At 48.9% G+C, this 16,641-nt stretch overlaps 3 non-coding genes and 2 pseudogenes across 3 annotated transcripts; all 5 read left to right on the forward strand.

Annotated features, from left to right (window-relative positions):
- The first annotated feature begins 609 nt into the window (after positions 1 to 609).
- LOC141267168 (5S ribosomal RNA) lies at positions 610 to 729 on the forward strand. Its single transcript, XR_012321181.1, has one exon. It is a non-coding gene; the product is annotated as a 5S ribosomal RNA (ribosomal RNA).
- A 943-nt stretch (positions 730 to 1,672) lies between these two features.
- On the forward strand, positions 1,673 to 1,791 carry LOC141267123 (5S ribosomal RNA). Its single transcript, XR_012321137.1, has one exon. It is a non-coding gene; the product is annotated as a 5S ribosomal RNA (ribosomal RNA).
- A 625-nt stretch (positions 1,792 to 2,416) lies between these two features.
- On the forward strand, positions 2,417 to 2,536 carry LOC141270050 (5S ribosomal RNA; annotated as a pseudogene).
- Positions 2,537 to 14,498: 11,962 nt separating this feature from the next.
- On the forward strand, positions 14,499 to 14,617 carry LOC141266381 (5S ribosomal RNA). Its single transcript, XR_012320419.1, has one exon. It is a non-coding gene; the product is annotated as a 5S ribosomal RNA (ribosomal RNA).
- Positions 14,618 to 15,238: 621 nt separating this feature from the next.
- LOC141270159 (5S ribosomal RNA) lies at positions 15,239 to 15,358 on the forward strand (annotated as a pseudogene).
- Positions 15,359 to 16,641: the final 1,283 nt, after the last annotated feature.

Consider the following 16,641-nt stretch of genomic DNA (forward strand, 5'->3'; position numbering starts at 1 on the left):
GGAAGGGTTTCGGACCTGAGGATAACTCATGGGTGAGAGCGGATTATGTTTCTGCCCCCAGACTTGTCCGAGCGTTTCACAGGAGGTTTCCTGGTAAGCCTGGGCCTAGGGGATCCGGAGGATCCTCTTAGAAGAGGGGGTACTGTTACAACTCTCCTGTTAGGTTTTTTTTAGTTTGCTGGTCACATGACCATTTTGCCTATTTAATCCGGCTCCGCCCTCCTGGCTTTGCTGGACTTCATTTGTATTTACTACTGTTGAGCTAGCTTGTTGCTCTGTTGCCGCTCTCTGTTAGTTTTGCTAGGTCTTCTGACCCCTATGCCTTTTTGTTGTATGTTTGTCTTTGACTGCTACTATTTCTGCTACGAGGTGTCCAACTTTTCCCAGTCCCTAGATCTTGTAGGGATCCCTCCCTCACATCTATAGGTCTGCGTTCAGACTAGCCGAGGACTTTAGTGGGTCTGATCGCAGGATCAGGTTCCCCGTTACATCGTAGGGATCTAGCTTAGTTCTATTGTAGGGATAGATCTTCTTTCTTTCCTTAGTCTCTGTAGCAGATCATAACAAAGCGATCCTGAGAAAGGCTGGCCGGGCGATGGATCGAGCAGCGTCTACTGGCCATACCACCTTGGATGCGCCTGATCTCGTCTGATCTCAGAAGCAAAGCAGGGCTGGGCTCGAACAGTACTTGGATGGGATACCTCCTGGGAACACCGGGTGCTGTAGACCATTTTGATGACGTTTTGCCCTACTGCCCAGCTCGGCTAGCATGGAACAGCGCCTTGCCGGACACCGACCTTAAGTAACTTAGATGATGGAAGCCCCAAGGCCTCTGAGCCAGTTGGCAGCTAAGTACGCTACCCCGCCGCCTTCAAGCAGGCCTGACACCGAACTCCTTGCCACGGCTAGGAGTGCTTATTGACTCCGCAGCTCGCCATGTGGAAATGATGGCGTTAAAAGCACCCGGGGCCGTGAAGGGGCCAGGCTTTCAGCAGGTGCCCAGGGAAGGTTTTGGATGCCGGCCGCCTAGCGAGGGCTAGCAGAAGTAACATGTTTCTCTGCAAAGAAGCTTGTGTAACCAAGCCAGACGGCTGACAAAGAGCTAACCTCAGTGCAAGGAAGGCAAGGAAGGTGCGGAAGGAATTGGGGAGGGTGGGTGGTGATTCCTGCTAGGGCCCTGAAATCATAAAACAGGCAGGAGAGTCTGACGCATGGTGACGGAGAGGTTGTAGGGGCAGATAGGGGGTGTTGTCACGTGCGAGCACGTGTGCATGCTGGCTTGTGTGTGAGAGTGCGCTTCCTAGGTGTGGCGCGCTGCATACAGTCAAAGGGATTGTTCCCTTTCATTAAAAGTTAATCCCCGGCTGCAGGCTATTAGAAAGCAACTAACCGCGCTCTACTCACCCTACCCGGGTCTACCGGTGAGTCTCGCCTCTGCTCCCGGCCTGTGGCATTGGCCGTGAAGCCGACGTTCCGTCGACAGCGCTGCAGCCGATCAGTGAGCTCAGCGGCTCTGAGTGGGGCCTTCTGTCTATAAGACCTTTTAAGGAAGCCAGCAAAAAAATTGAAGAGAAGGGAAAGCACAAAAGGACATGGTCTTACTGAGCACTGGAAAGGGCAGCCGGCAGCAAGACTTTAAAGTAGAAAAGCAGCAATTGAGAAGCTTGTTTCTGCCTACGGCCACACCACCCTAAACACGCCCGATCTCGTCTGATCTTGGAAGCTAAGCAGGGTTGGGCCTGGTTAGTACTTGGATGGGAGACTGCCTGGGAGTACCAGGTCCTGTAGGCTTTTGCTTTTTCCTTCCTTCCACCAGCAGGGGGCACTCTCTTCTATGCCTTTTTGCCATTTCCTTTCACAAGTGCACACATTCATTCTCTTTTCTTTTTTTCATTTGCTTTCTCTCTTGCGCTATTTCATCTCTGCAAAATACCAGCATTCTTCTGATCACCGTGGGCCTCCAGCATTGTTGCTTCTTTACTTTTAATACTAGGCTCCTTTTCACCAGGACCAGCATCTCCCGCGTGGCTGGAGGCAACCACCGGTAACCCCAAGCAGAAGATCTTTGCAGGCAACACGACCCTCCCCCCTGAAGAGCAGCTCAAAGTCACTGGCAACTATCTCACCCTCTTCCTTCATTCACCCCTGGACGTCTCGCTCCGCCCCCAAGTTACGGGTCCAGCTTGCTCTTTCTGTCACATTACCGCAATGAAGGGTTTAGCCTGCAGGAGACGCTGTGCCGAGACATTTTTGAAGACACCTGATGCGGCGGGTGAATCACTGCTAAACAAACCACACCTGTAGGGACGGCACAGCCTTTGCATGGACCCTTCGGAGCCCGCCCCGTCACGGCCAGATTGCTCGCCACCAAGCGATCCTGAGAAAGGCTGGCCGGGCGGGCGATGGATCCAGCAGCATCTACTGGCCATACCACCTTGGATACGCCTGATCTTGTCTGATTTTGGAAGCAAAGCAATGCTGGGCTCGGACAGTACTTGGATGGGAGACCTCCTGGGAACACCGTGTGCTGTAGACTATTTTGATGACGTTTTGCCCTACTGCCCAGCTCGGCTAGCATGGAACGGCGCCTTGCCGGACACCGACCTTAAGTAACTTAGATGATGGAAGCCCCAAGGCCTCTGAGCCAGTTAGCAGCTAAGTACGCTACCCCGACGCCTTCACTAGTGTTGAGCCACCTCCGTAGTGTTCGAGTTCGGTTCGTTTCGTCGAACACCCGTGTGTTCATCGAACACCTTCGAACACCGTTAAAACCAATGGCAGGCAAACAAAAACACATAGAAACACATAGAAAACACCTTCAAAGGTGTCCAAAAGCTGACAAACTGCTCAGAAGACATAACTATCACATGGAAAAGTGACAAGTACATATAGTCATGCGAAAATAAAAGAGGTGGAGGAGTAAAAGGAGGGGGAGACACAGATATAGGCATGTCATGCCCTTCTAAAATCCAAAAAGTGAGAAGCCGACACGGCCAGTCCGCTCCTGCCCGTGCCACCTCCGTGTCGCCGGGTTTGTGCCAGAGCCGCGGTGAACCCTGACGGCCAGCCCCCCTCTCCCAATACTGGTGCCTGTCCGCTGGTGGGTCGAGCGAGCCCCCCTGTGGTGAAGGCAGCTCTAAGCTTTTTAATTTAAATTGTCTCTCTAATTTGAATGAATACACTTTAAATCCATTTACAAGGATCTATTGGAGGGCAAGTCTCATGCCAGCAGCCGCGGTAATTCCAGCTCCAGTAGCGTCCACTAAAGCTGCTGCAGTTAAAAAGCTTTTATAAGGATCGAGCTCGGCTGTCCACCGCAAGGCATCCTACTGCCAGTCCCAGCCCCTATGCCTTGGGGTGCCTCCTGATGCTCTTCACTAAGTATCCCATGGTCCCGAAGCATTTCCTTTGAAAAAATTAAGTGTCTAAACTACAGGTGGTGCAGCTTGCTTAACAGCCGGGATAATCCGCTGACTAGCAGACACTGCTACTAGGCACAAAGTATTTCCTGGGCTAGATGCAGTTAAAAATTTGTAATTAGATACTCTCGTTGGATGCTGAGAAAGCATTCCATAGAGTCTCCTGGCACGCCATATATGATTCTCTTAAAAAGCTTGGGGTAGGGGTCTAGGGGACCCTTTTATAGCCCAAATCACGGCCCTGTATCGCAATACGTCACCTAGGCTGAAGATAAATGGAACTGTAGCACCCTGAGGGCTCGGTTGCTACATACGTATTGCACCTCACCCAGAGGTGTGATATCTCACTCTCAGGAAAGGATGGAGTGTGGATCAGGACCCGACACCTGCATGCATTACACCACATTGCCGTGGGGCAGGGCGACCAATATGCCCCTGAGATGGGCACGACAGTCCCTGTCCCTGGCTGGAGTGGGGGGAGGGAACACTGAGGAACGGGAACCTTGTAGTGCAGGAGCAGGGAGGAAGCAGTTCCTGGGTGCATTGAGAAGGGAGTAAAAAAGGTGGGCACCATCTTAGTTCAGTGCAGAGAAGTCTGAGCAGAAGTGGCAGGGAGCAGGGGCTCTGCATGAGCTCTGCTCCGGAGGCGGGCATAGTAACAGAGGCCCAGGCCTGGAAGAGGGAGAAGGAAGGAAGTGGAGCGGAGAAGGCTCCAGGAACGAGGAATGAAGGGATCCCAGGGGTGCGGACGGGCGAGTCGCCACCGTACGCCCGAATCCACCTGCGTGGAGGGGTCAGGCCAAAGGGGGAGACCGGTCCCCGAAACTAGTGGAGGCAGGAAACGACCCTCAGCTAGAAACCGGAGGCTCTGACATTTTATGTGGCGCAGCCCCTCGCTACACCCGCTAGGAAGGCACCACATAGGGTCAGGGAAACTGGCGCCAAGTTTACCAAGAGGAGGCCCGAGGCAGCCGGACAGAAGTGTTGGTAAGAAAGGCCAGACAAAGGACACACAAAGGGGGTCCTGTGAAGTGCTCCAAAGTTATCTGGGAGTTGTCTGAGCCCCTCACCTGGTGAGCACAGTACGACGTGGGCAGCCGTTACCTGCAGACATGGTCTGGATAATAAGAACTGTGAGTAAAGGCCCTGAACTGCATCACTGACTCCGTGTCGTTACTGCTGCTGCCCTGCACCATCACCCCCATCCTCCGCATACACTGCCCTGAGGCTATACTCCTCCCGTGGGGAGTTATGCTACGCTCTGCTGCACCCACAACACCAGCCTCAGCGGTCTGCCCTGTAGCGGCGGTTCACTCTGACCGCAATCCACGGGTGGCGTAGTCGGACATTTAAACATCAAAACCACATAAATAGTTCCGCCACTGGTTTGACCGCCCTGAGCCACGGAACCGGGTCGCCGCCACGAAGACTACAACCACCAGCATCCACCAAAAAGGGTCCGGCTCCGGGTGTCCCAAGGCCCAGGGGGTGCGTCAGAACATTTTCATCACCTTTCACAATCACCAATGGGACAAGGCAGTGATGTCCTCTGTCCCCTCTCTTATACATCCTAGTGACGGAGCACCTGCTCTCATCAATTCGCCATAACCCCAATATTAGGTGGATTGAGGTGGGAGGCACCGAGTACAAGTGCTCTCTATTTGCTGATGATGTCCTAGTATATATCACTCAATCACATATATCCATCCATGCTGTTATGGCTGAAATAGATCACTTTGTTACATGGTAAAATTTTAAAATCAATGCAGCGAAGTCTGAGGCCCTCGATGTCTCCCTCCCCAAAACCATATAGGATTCCATCCAGTCCAACTTTCCCTTTGCCTGGCCCTCACAGGGTATCAAATACTTAGGAATTCCTATTCATAGAGACCTCTCCCATCTATGTTATCTTAATTTTGGGCCCTTTATTGAACAACTCCATACCACCACGGTTGGCAAGTTAGAACTGTAAGATTCACTACGTGAACCACTGGTGTTTTGTGGAAAAGCACATGTACACTGCGTTCCAAATTATTATGCAAAAAGTGTTTAGGAGTGATAAGGGAAGAATTTGTTTGTTTGTCAGTTAAACTCATTGATGGTGATGTGTGTCAGGGCTCTTTATATCACTGTAAGCAATTGCAGACACCTGTGCTAATTAGTTTGGCAGGTGTGTCCAATGAAAGGCAAGACTACTTAAGAAGGCTCTCTCACATTATTAAGCAGCCTACATTTTCTGCCAAAATGGGAAAGAAAAAGGATGTGTCGGCTGCTGAGAAGCAACAAATTGTGGAGTGTTTAGGTCAAGGCATGACTACAATCAACATTGTGCGATGATCAGGATGAAGTGTCTTGGCAATCAAGAAGTATGTAGCTGATTCACAGTACACACGTGTGCGTGCTGATAAGGGCAAATTGAGGACTCTTTCCTACAGGCAATTACGTCAGGTTGAAAGAGCAGCGGCAAAAAAGCCTTGTCATAGCAGCAGACAAGTTTTTGAAGCTGCTTGTGCCTCCAACGTCCCCCGAACAACAAGATGCAGGGTCCTTCAGAGGTTTGCAGCTGTGCATGCGCCATCCTGTCGACCTCCTCTATCCACTTCACACAAGCAGAAACGGCTCCAGTGGGCCAAACATTACATGAAGACTAATTTCAAAACTGTTTTGTTCACGGATGAGTGCCGTGCAGCGCTCGATGGTCCAGATGGATGGAGTGGAGGATGGCTGGTTGATGGACACCCCACGCAAACACGGCTACAGCGCCAACAAGGAGGAGGTGGAGTAATGTTTTGGGCTGGAATCATGGGGAGAGAGATTGTCGGCCCCTTTAGGATCCCTGAAGGCGCTAAAGATGAACTCCATAATGTATGTGGATTTTCTCAAACAGCACTTCCTGCCATGGTTCAAGAAGAAGAACCGTGTATTTCACAGCAAGATCATTTTTCTGCATGATAATGCACCATCTCATGCTGCACATAAAACATCTGCATCGCTGGCTGATATGGGCATAAAAGGGGACAAACTTATGGTGTGACCCCCATGCTCCCCTGACCTCTACCCCATTCAGAACCTTTGGAGCATCATTAAAAGGAGTGTCTATGATGGCGGGAGGCAGTACACATCTAAGCAACAGCTCTGGGAGGGTATTCTGTCCTCATGCAAAACAATTGAAGCAGAAACCATCCAAAACCTGACAAATTCAATGGACGAGAGAGTTCAGAAGCTCCTTTCGAACAAGGGGTCCTATGTGAAAATGTAACATCACCTAGAATAAAGTTTTGAGTTGAAAACTGTTTGATTTCAGTTTCTAACAACCTGCTAATGCTTATAATTTCAAAAATGACCATTTTTTTGTCTTTATTAAAATGAAAAGGTTGATCGAAAAGTTTGGGGGATCTAAGAGTGTGGCAACCCAGTAGTCATGATTACTTTGAATTCTGACAATATGAGGGTCATGCTGCAGGTAGTGCAGCAAGAAGGCACTTATGTGCCTTGCGCATCTCGGAGCCCCAAAATTATTTTCCGGGCTAGATGCAGCTAAAAATTATTTTTAATTTTAAATCTGGTAAAGCTTTAGTATAGATGGCCTAATAGGATCAGTGCTGCACACTGCTACAAAGCCCAAATTATTTTCCAGTCAAGATACAGATAAACATGATTAGTAATTTGAAAGCTTAAAACAGTTGGTAGGGTGATTTTAACCAATCATCAAGCTTTTACTCTCCCCAGGATGACACAGGGGTAGAAAAGTCGTTTCGGATCCATGATTTGTTCATCTTTATGAACGTGAGTCTGTCTACATTATCAGTGGAGAGCCGCGTGCGCTTATCTGTCAGCACACCACCAGCAGCGCTGAACACACGTTCAGACAGAACGCTGGCTGCGGGGCATGATAAGATCTCCAAGGCGTAAGTGGCTAGCTCCGGCCATTTATCCAGATTGGAAGCCCAAAAAGAGCAAGGGTCCAGTGACACAGTCGTGGCTTCAATGTTTACTTGGAGATACTCCTGTACCATCGTCTCTAGGCGTTGACTATGTGTCAGACTTCTTGTCTCCTGTGGCCTTGCAAAGGATGGGCTAAAAAAGTGGTGAAATGATTCCGCAAAATTGATGTTACCAGCAGATACTGTGGTTCTGTTACGGTTTGAGTGCTGAACACTTGACGGTCCCACGGTTGGCAAGTTGGAACTGTGAGATTCACTACGTGCACCACTGGTATTTTGTGGAAAAGCACATGTAAGATTCTGCAACAGTCTCTGCTGATACTCCTGCATGCGTGCATCCCTTTCTATGGCAGGAATAATTTCTGCAAATTTACTTTTGTACCGGGGATCTAACAGTGTGGCAACCCAGTAGTCAGGATTATTTCTAATTCTCACAATTCGAGGGTCATGTTGCAGGTAGTGCAGCAAGAAGGCACTCATGTGTGTTGCGCATCCAGGAGCACCAAGTCCCTGTTGTGTTGGTGGCGAGGTAACAATCATGCTTCCTTCCTCTGTCCTCTCCCCCCAACCTCGCACAACAGAAATGTGATCAAGGTCTCCCTCATCTGATGAGTCTTCCATCAGTTCGTCCTCCACTTCTTCCTGGGCTCCTGCACCTTCCTCACTAGTTTGGCTGCTACCATGCACCCTGGTAAAACCATCTCCCCCACCCTCACATGCCTGCCGCCTTGGTGCTGCCGACCGTCTGGACCTTGCAGATGTTAGCCCTTCCGCATACAACTCCTCCTCCTCTACTTCCTCCACCTCCTCTTGTGCCACCACCTGACTCCGAATTCTGTTTAACATGTGCTCCAGCATGTAAATCACTGGAATAGTCATGCTGATAATGGCATCGTCAGCACTAAACATCTTCGTCGCCATTTCAAAACTGTGCAGAAGGGTGCATAGGTCCCTGATCTGAGACCACTCCTCCAGCGTGATTTGCCCCACCTCTGAATCTCGTTGGCCCAGGCTATACGTCAGAACGTATTGCACCAGGGCTTGTCGGTGCTGCCACAGTCGCTGCAACATGTGCAGAGTTGAAATCCACCGGGTAGGCACATCGCATTTTAGCCGGTGAAGTGGCAGGCCCAACGACTTCTGTAGAGATGTAAGTCGCTGAGCTGCGGGATGCGAACGGCAGAAGTGAGCACACAGCGACCGTGCCCTCTGCAGAAGGCCATCTTGTCTGGGATAGTAGGCTAAAAATTGCTGGACAACCAGGTTCAACACGTGAGCCATACAAGGCACGTGTGTGACATTGCCCCGGCGAAGGGCCGCACCCAGGTTTGCAGCATTGTCGCACACGGCCTTCCCTGGTTTCAGGTCCAGTGGAGACAACCATTCATGAAATTGGTTCTCCAGAGCTGACCACAACTCCTCAGCTGTGTGACTCACATTTCCCAGACATTTCAATGTAAAAACCGCCTGATGACGTTGAGCCCTACTGCCAGCATAGTAAGGAGGTGTGCAGGATCCCTTCTGCGCAGTTAGAAAGCTTGTGGCATGACCAGACAGGCTTTGGGTGCAGGTGGAAGACCGAGAGGAGGTTGAGGAGGCAGAAGCAGTGGAGGAACTTTGACATAAAGAGGATTGACGTACAACTCGTGGGGACGGCAAGACTTGGACAGCAGCCCCTTGTCCTGCTGTCACCATAGTTACCCAGTGCCCAGTCAGCGACATGTAACGCCCCTGTCCATGCCTACTCGTCCAAGTGTCTGTGGTGGAATGCACCCTGTCACACACAGAGTTTCTCAAAGAAGCGGTGATGTTATGTGCGACATGCTGGTGGAGCGCAGGCACACCTTTCTTTGAGAAGTAGTGCCGACTGGGCATCTGGTACTGGGGCACTGCGACGGACATAAGGTCTCGAAAATCCTCTGTGTCCACCAGGCGGAAAGGCAACATTTCTGTAGCCAAGAGCTTGCAGATGGTGAAATTCAACCTCTTAGCTTTCTCATGGCTAGGAGGAAATGATCTTTTACTTGTCCACATCTGAGGGACCGAGGGCTGGCTATTGTGCTTAGACGGGGTTGATAAGGGTGTCCCCGGCAAACTGCCGGTCTGTGAGGAAGATGCAGGCGGACATGTTAGGTTGCCTTGATCCAAAGGTGGTGCTATCGATGTCGGACAGCGCTCAACACCAGCTGGTGTTACCACCTCCAAAGAAAATGATGACCTGCCAATCACGCTGGCTGTTGCGGGTAAAGAGGTGGCAGGTCTGCGCCCCAAAACAGGTGTGACTTCTGTCCCCCCAGTCACAGAGGATGAAGAGGCCGCGGATGCACAAGATATGGCAGACGGTTGTTGGCCCGGCCGGCTAGGCCGCATTGTAGCACACTGAGCTTCCCACTGCAACTTATGCTTCATGTCCATGTGCCGGTTCATGCATGAAGTACTCAAACTATGTATTTTTTGGCCTCTACTTAGCTTTTGCTGACAAATGTTACAGATAACACGAGTTGGGTCATCTTTATCGATCTGAAAAAATGCCCAGGCTATGCAAGGCTTAGCACCCATGCGACCTGAAGAGCCACCACGACTTGTGGTGAGAGGCAGAGTTGTGTTTGAGGATGCAGTTGTTGACGTGCTTCCAGTACTACGTCTCTGTCCAGGAATGCGCAACCTGACCTCGTCGTCACTAGCATCTTCCTCCACCTCCTCTGCTGACCTCATCCCTTGGCTGACTGTGGGTTGACAGTAAGTGGGATCTCCGACCTCATCATCATCACCCTGTGCGTTATCACACCCGTCGTCCTCAGAGCCAACCTGTTCCTGCCCTGACAAAAAACTAAAGTTGTCGCTCCAATCAGGTATTTGAGTCTTATCATCGTCTTCCTCATTGTCTCCACCAACAGGAGTTACAGTTTGGGAATGAGAGTCTACATTATGGTCAGAACCTTCTGCGTCTGGTCCTGGATCCGACTCATAAAGATTCTGGGCATCAGTGCAGATCATTTCCTCGTCTGGATTCACAGAAGCGCTGGAGTCGACCTCTGATTCCCAGGCTATAGTATGAGTAAACAGCTCTGCAGACTCAACCATCTGTTCTACCTCATACTCAAACGGGCAGCTGGAGATTTGGGAGCTGTGAGGAAGCAAGTGCGATTTGGGTGACACCTTTGAGGACTGGAGTATTTGTGATGTTGAAGTTGATGTGGAGGAGAGCCCACTTAAAGGAGCACTTGATATCCGTTGAAGCACCTGCTGTTTTTGTGCCTCATCTGGAATTTGTAGCGATTGGCGTGGCCGTAAGAAAGGGATCTTATCACATTGTCCGCTAAAAGAAGTAGACATTTTAGTTTGGCTGGAAGATGGTCTTTCTTCTGCAGATGTTACTGTTGCTTTAACACCTACCCCACGGACACAACCTTTTTTCCCCTTCCCAACACGCCTATTCCCCTTTCCTCCAGCAGCAGGCCTTTATCCACAGATTTTGGTGGTTAACTAATTCACAACTCTGGAGTTGTTTGCACAAAAAAACAATGGATGGTAACCGAGCAGAGCTGAGTGGCCAAACTGTGGTATTAGGCCAAAACTATTGGCTGGGTTAGATGCAGAAAAAAATTATTTTGAATTTGCAACCTGATGGAGGTCAGTATAGATGGATTAATAGAACAAGACCCACACACAGCTAGAAGCCCAATATTTTTTCAGAGGTAGATGCAGGAAAAAAATATATTCAGTTTGCAACCTGATGGAGGTCAGTATAGATGGACTAATACAACAAGTCCCACACACAGCTAGAAGCCCAAATATTTTTTCAGAGGTACTGTAGATGCAGATAAAAATTAGTTTTAATTTGCAACCTGATGGAGGTCAGTATAGATGGACTAATAGAGAAAGTCCGACACACTACTAGAAGGCCAAATATTTTTTCAGAGGTAGATGCAGAAAAAAATATATTCAGTTTGCAACCTGATGGAGGTCAGTATAGATGGACTAATAGAGAAAGTCCGACACACTACTAGAAGGCCAAATATTTTTTCAGAGCTAGATGCAGAAAAAAATTATATTCAGTTTGCAACCTGATGGAGGTCAGTATAGATGGATTAATAGAACAAGACCCACACACAGCTAGAAGCCCAATATTTTTTCAGAGGTAGATGCAGAAAAAAATATATTCAGTTTGCAACCTGATGGAGGTCAGTATAGATGGACTAATACAACAAGTCCCACACACAGCTAGAAGCCCAATATTTTTTCAGAGGTAGATGCAGAAAAAAATATATTCAGTTTGCAACCTGATGGAGGTCAGTATAGATGGACTAATACAACAAGTCCCACACACAGATAGAAGCCCAAATATTTTTTCAGAGGTACTGTAGATGCAGATAAAAATTAGTTTTAATTTGCAACCTGATGGAGGTCAGTATAGATGGACTAATAGAGAAAGTCCGACACACTACTAGAAGGCCAAATATTTTTTCAGAGCTAGATGCAGAAAAAAATTATATTCAGTTTGCAACCTGATGGAGGTCAGTATAGATGGATTAATAGAACAAGACCCACACACAGCTAGAAGCCCAATATTTTTTCAGAGGTAGATGCAGAAAAAAACATATTCAGTTTGCAACCTGATGGAGGTCAGTATAGATGGACTAATACAACAAGTCCCACACACAGCTAGAAGCCCAATATTTTTTCAGAGGTAGATGCAGAAAAAATATATTCAGTTCGCAACCTGATGGAGGTCAGTATAGATGGACTAATACAACAAGTCTCACACACAGCTAGAAGGCCAAATATTTTTTCAGAGGTACTGTAGATGCAGATAAAAATTAGTTTTAATTTGCAACCTGATGGAGGTCAGTATAGATGGACTAATAGAGAAAGTCCGACACACTACTAGAAGGCCAAATATTTTTTCAGAGCTAGATGCAGAAAAAAATTATATTCAGTTTGCAACCTGATGGAGGTCAGTATAGATGGACTAATAGAGAAAGTCCGACACACTACTAGAAGGCCAAATATTTTTTCAGAGCTAGATGCAGAAAAAAATTATATTCAGTTTGCAACCTGATGGAGGTCAGTATAGATGTATTAATAGAACAAGACCCACACACAGCTAGAAGCCCAATATTTTTTCAGAGGTAGATGCAGAAAAAAATATATTCAGTTTGCAACCTGATGGAGGTCAGTATAGATGGACTAATACAAACAAGTCCCACACACAGCTAGAAGCCCAATATTTTTTCAGAGGTAGATGCAGAAAAAAATATTATCAGTTTGCAACCTGATGGAGGTCAGTATAGATGGACTAATACAACAAGTCCCACACACAGGTAGAAGCCCAAATATTTTTTCAGAGGTACTGTAGATGCAGATAAAAATTAGTTTTAATTTGCAACCTGATGGAGGTCAGTATAGATGGACTAATAGAATGATGCTATGCTCAAAAGATTTTACTTCACTAGGTGCAGTAAAAAAATTGGTATTCTATACACAGGTGGTATATCTTGCAACACAGATAGGCTACTCCACTGACTAACACACTCTGCAATAGGCCAAAAAGGATTAGCTTTGCTAGATTCAGCCAAATGCTGTGAAAAAAACTTGCACAGCACTGGCACAGACCTGCCTGGCAAAAACTGATAGGAACTGATGTAACCTAGTCCTGAAAAGGACTCCAATTACAATTAGTCTTTACTCCCACAACCTATCTATTTAAGAGCACAGACCTCCCTGATAAAAGTCGTAGGAAATGCTGTAACCTAGTCCTTAAAAGGACTGCAATCACAACTATTCCCTACTCCCAAGCTATCTGTAGATTTGTGCGAAAATTGGCTTGAAATTAACAAGGTATAGCGCACACAGCAACAGCGGTGCCGTCTAACACGCAGCTGCAGCAGTGAGAAAATGGTGGCGACGGGGAAAATGGCTTGGTCTTACAGGGCAAGGACATGTGACATACACTGCCAATGACACATGCCCTTGCTTGTGTGAGAAAAAGCACTTCGCTCCGTGTGTGCGCTGCTGATAGGCTGACAGATTGCACCTCCCCACTGCAAATGCGGGAAAGAGAAAAAAAAATGGAGATCTTCATTGTTCCTGCAGAGATCCATCCCCTGCCCCTCCCCCCACCCCGCTGTACACTCAAACTGCGTATAAACATTAATTTTCATCATTACTGAGAAAAAATCCAGTTATGATTTTGGTGCACGAACAGTTATCGAACATAACCTCGAACAGCCGAATTTTTCTCAAATTGTTCGTGTTCGCCGAACGGCTCGAACACTGCCCAAAACAGCTCGAATTTGAGATTGGCGAACAGTTCGAGTAGAACAACGCTCATCTCTAGCCTTCACGCAGGCCTGACACCGAGCTTCTTGCCACGGCTAGGAGTGATTATTGACTCCGCAGCTTGCCGTGTGGAAATGATGGCGTTAAAAGCACCCGGGGCCGTGAAGGGGCCAGGCTTTCAGGAGGTGCCCAGGGAAGGTTTTGGATGCCGGGGGCCTAGCGAGGGCCAGCAGAAGTAACATGTTTCTCTGCAAAGAAGCTTGTGTAACCAAGCCAGACGGCTGACAAAGAGCTAACCTCAGTGCAAGGAAGGTGCGGAAGGAATTGGGGAGGGGGGGGGTGATTCCTGCTAGGGCCCTGAAATCATAAAACAGGCAGGAGAGTCTGACGCATGGTGACGGAGAGGTTGTAGAGGCAGATAGGGGGTGTTGTCACGTGCGAGCACGTGTGCATGCTGGCTTGTGTGTGAGAGTGCGCTTCCTAGGTGTGGCGCGCTGCAGACAGTCAAAGGGATTGTTCCCTTTCATTAAAAGTTAATCCCCGGCTGCAGGGTATTAGAAAGCAACTAACCGCGCTCTACTCACCCTACCCAGGTCTACCGGTGAGTCTCGCCTCTGCTCCCGGCCTGTGTCATTGGCCGCGAAGCTGACGTTCCGTCGACAGCGCTGCAGGCGATCAGTGAGCTCAGCGGCTCTGAGTGGGACCTTCTGTCTACAAGACCTTTTAAGGAAGCCAGCAAAAAAAATTGAAGAGAAGGGAAAGCACAAAAGGACCTGGTCTTGCTGAGCACTGGAAAGTGCAGCCGGCAGCCAGACTTCAAAGTAGAAAAGTAGCAAGTGAGAGGATTGTCTCTGCCTACGGCCACACCACCCTGAACACGCCTGATCTTGTCTGATTTCAGAAGCTAAGCAGGGTTGGGCCTGGTTAGTACTAGGATGGGAGACCACCTGGGAATACCAGGTGCTGTAAGCTTTTGCTTTTTCCTTCCTTCCACCAGCAGGGGGCACTCTCTTCTATGCCTTTTTTCCATTCCCTTTCACAAGTGCACACATTCATTCTCTTTTCTTTTTTTCATTTGCTTTCTCTCTTGCGCTATTTTATCTCTGCAAAATACCAGCATCCTTCTGATCACCGTGGGCCTCCAGCATTGTTGCTTATTTACTTTTAATACTAGGCTCCTTTTCACCAGGACCAGCGTCTCCCGGGTGGCTGGAGGCAACAACCGGTAACCCCAAGCAGAAGACCTTTGCAGGCAACACGACCCTCCCCCCTGAAGAGCAGCTCAAAGTCACTGGCAACCATCTCACCCTCTTCCTTCATTCACCCCTGGATGTCTCGCTCCGCCCCCAAGTTACGGGTCCAGCTTGCGCTTTCTGTCACATTACCGCGATGAAGGGTTTAGCCTGCAGGAGACTCTGCGCCGAGACATTTTTGAAGACACCTGATGCGGCGGGTGAATCAATGGTAAACAAAACACACCTGTATGGATGGCACAGCCTTTGCATGGACCCTTCGGAGCCCGCCCCGTCACGGCCAGATTGCTCGCCACCAAGTGATCCTAAGAAAGGCTGGCCGGGCGATGGATCGAGCAGCGTCTACTGGCCATACGACCTTGGATACGCCTGATCTCATCTGATCTCGGAAACAAAGCAGGGCTGGGCTCAGACAGAACTTGGATGGGAGACCTCTTGGGAACACCGGGTGCTGTAGACCATTTTGATGACGTTTTGCCCTACTGCCCAGCTCTGCTAGCATGGAACGGCGCCTTGCCGGACACCGACCTTAAGTAACTTAGATGATGGAAGCCCCAAGGCCTCTGAGCCAGTTGGCAGCTAAGTACGCTACCACGCAGGCCTGACACCGAGCTTCTTACCACGGCTAGGAGTGCTTATTGACTCTGCAGCTCGCCGTGTGGAAATGATGGTGTTAAAAGCACCCGGGGCCGTGAAGGGGCCAGGCTTTCAGCAGGTGCCCAGGGAAGGGTTTGGATGCCGGCCGCCTAGCGAGGGCCAGCAGAAGTAACATGTTTCTCTGCAAAGAAGCTTGTGTAACCAAGCCAGACGGCTGCCAAAGAGCTAACCTCAGTGCAAGGAAGGCAAGGAAGGTGCGGAAGGAATTGGGGAGGGGGGGGTGATTCCTGCTAGGGCCCTGAAATCATAAAACAGGCAGGAGAGTCAGACGCATGGTGACGGAGAGGTTGTAGGGGCAGATAGGGGGTGTTGTCACGTGTGAGCACGTGTGCATGCTGGCTTGTGTGTGAGAGTGCGCTTACTAGGTGTGGCGCGCTGCAGACAGTCAAATGGATTGTTCCCTTTCATTAAAAGTTAATCCCCGGCTGCAGCCTATTAGAAAGCAACTAACCGCGCTCTACTCACCCTACCCGGGTCTACCGGTGAGTCTCGCCTCTGCTCCCGGCCTGTGCAATTGGCCGTGAAGCTGACGTTCCGTCGACAGCGCTGTAGCCGATCAGTGAGCTCAGCGGCTCTGAGTGGGGCATTGTGTCTACAAGACCTTTTAAGGAAGCCAGCAAAAAAATTGAAGAGAAGGGAAAGCACAAAAGGACCTGGTCTTGCTGAGCTCTGGAAAGGGCAACCGGCAGCCAGACGTCAAAATAGAAAAGCAGCAAGTGAGAGGCTTGTATCTGCCTACGGCCACACCACCCTGAACACGCCTGATCTCATCTGATCAAGGAAGCTAAGCAGGGTTGGGCCTGTTTACTACTTGGATGGGAGACTGTATAATAATACTCTTCCTGTATTATTTTTTTGTACTGAGGACTTCTCAAAGTATCAATATCACGATATTCTTATAAAAAATGTATCTATTTATTCTTGGATTGTCCATTAAAAAGAATCAGATTGCAGCAGGTACATACAATAATTAGTTATAAAGTAATTGTCCATTTGTCCATAATTAGCTTAATTGTTGAGATTCACCCATTTTTCCTTGGATACTGGCTGGTAAATCATGTCTTTGTCCAGCATGTGTCCAGGCCT

The sequence above is a fragment of the Phyllobates terribilis genome, unplaced genomic scaffold (assembly GCF_046119375.1).
Source record: "Phyllobates terribilis strain yellow unplaced genomic scaffold, ASM4611937v1 Scaffold_4__5_contigs__length_816908805, whole genome shotgun sequence".
NCBI classification, from domain to species: domain Eukaryota; kingdom Metazoa; phylum Chordata; class Amphibia; order Anura; family Dendrobatidae; genus Phyllobates; species Phyllobates terribilis.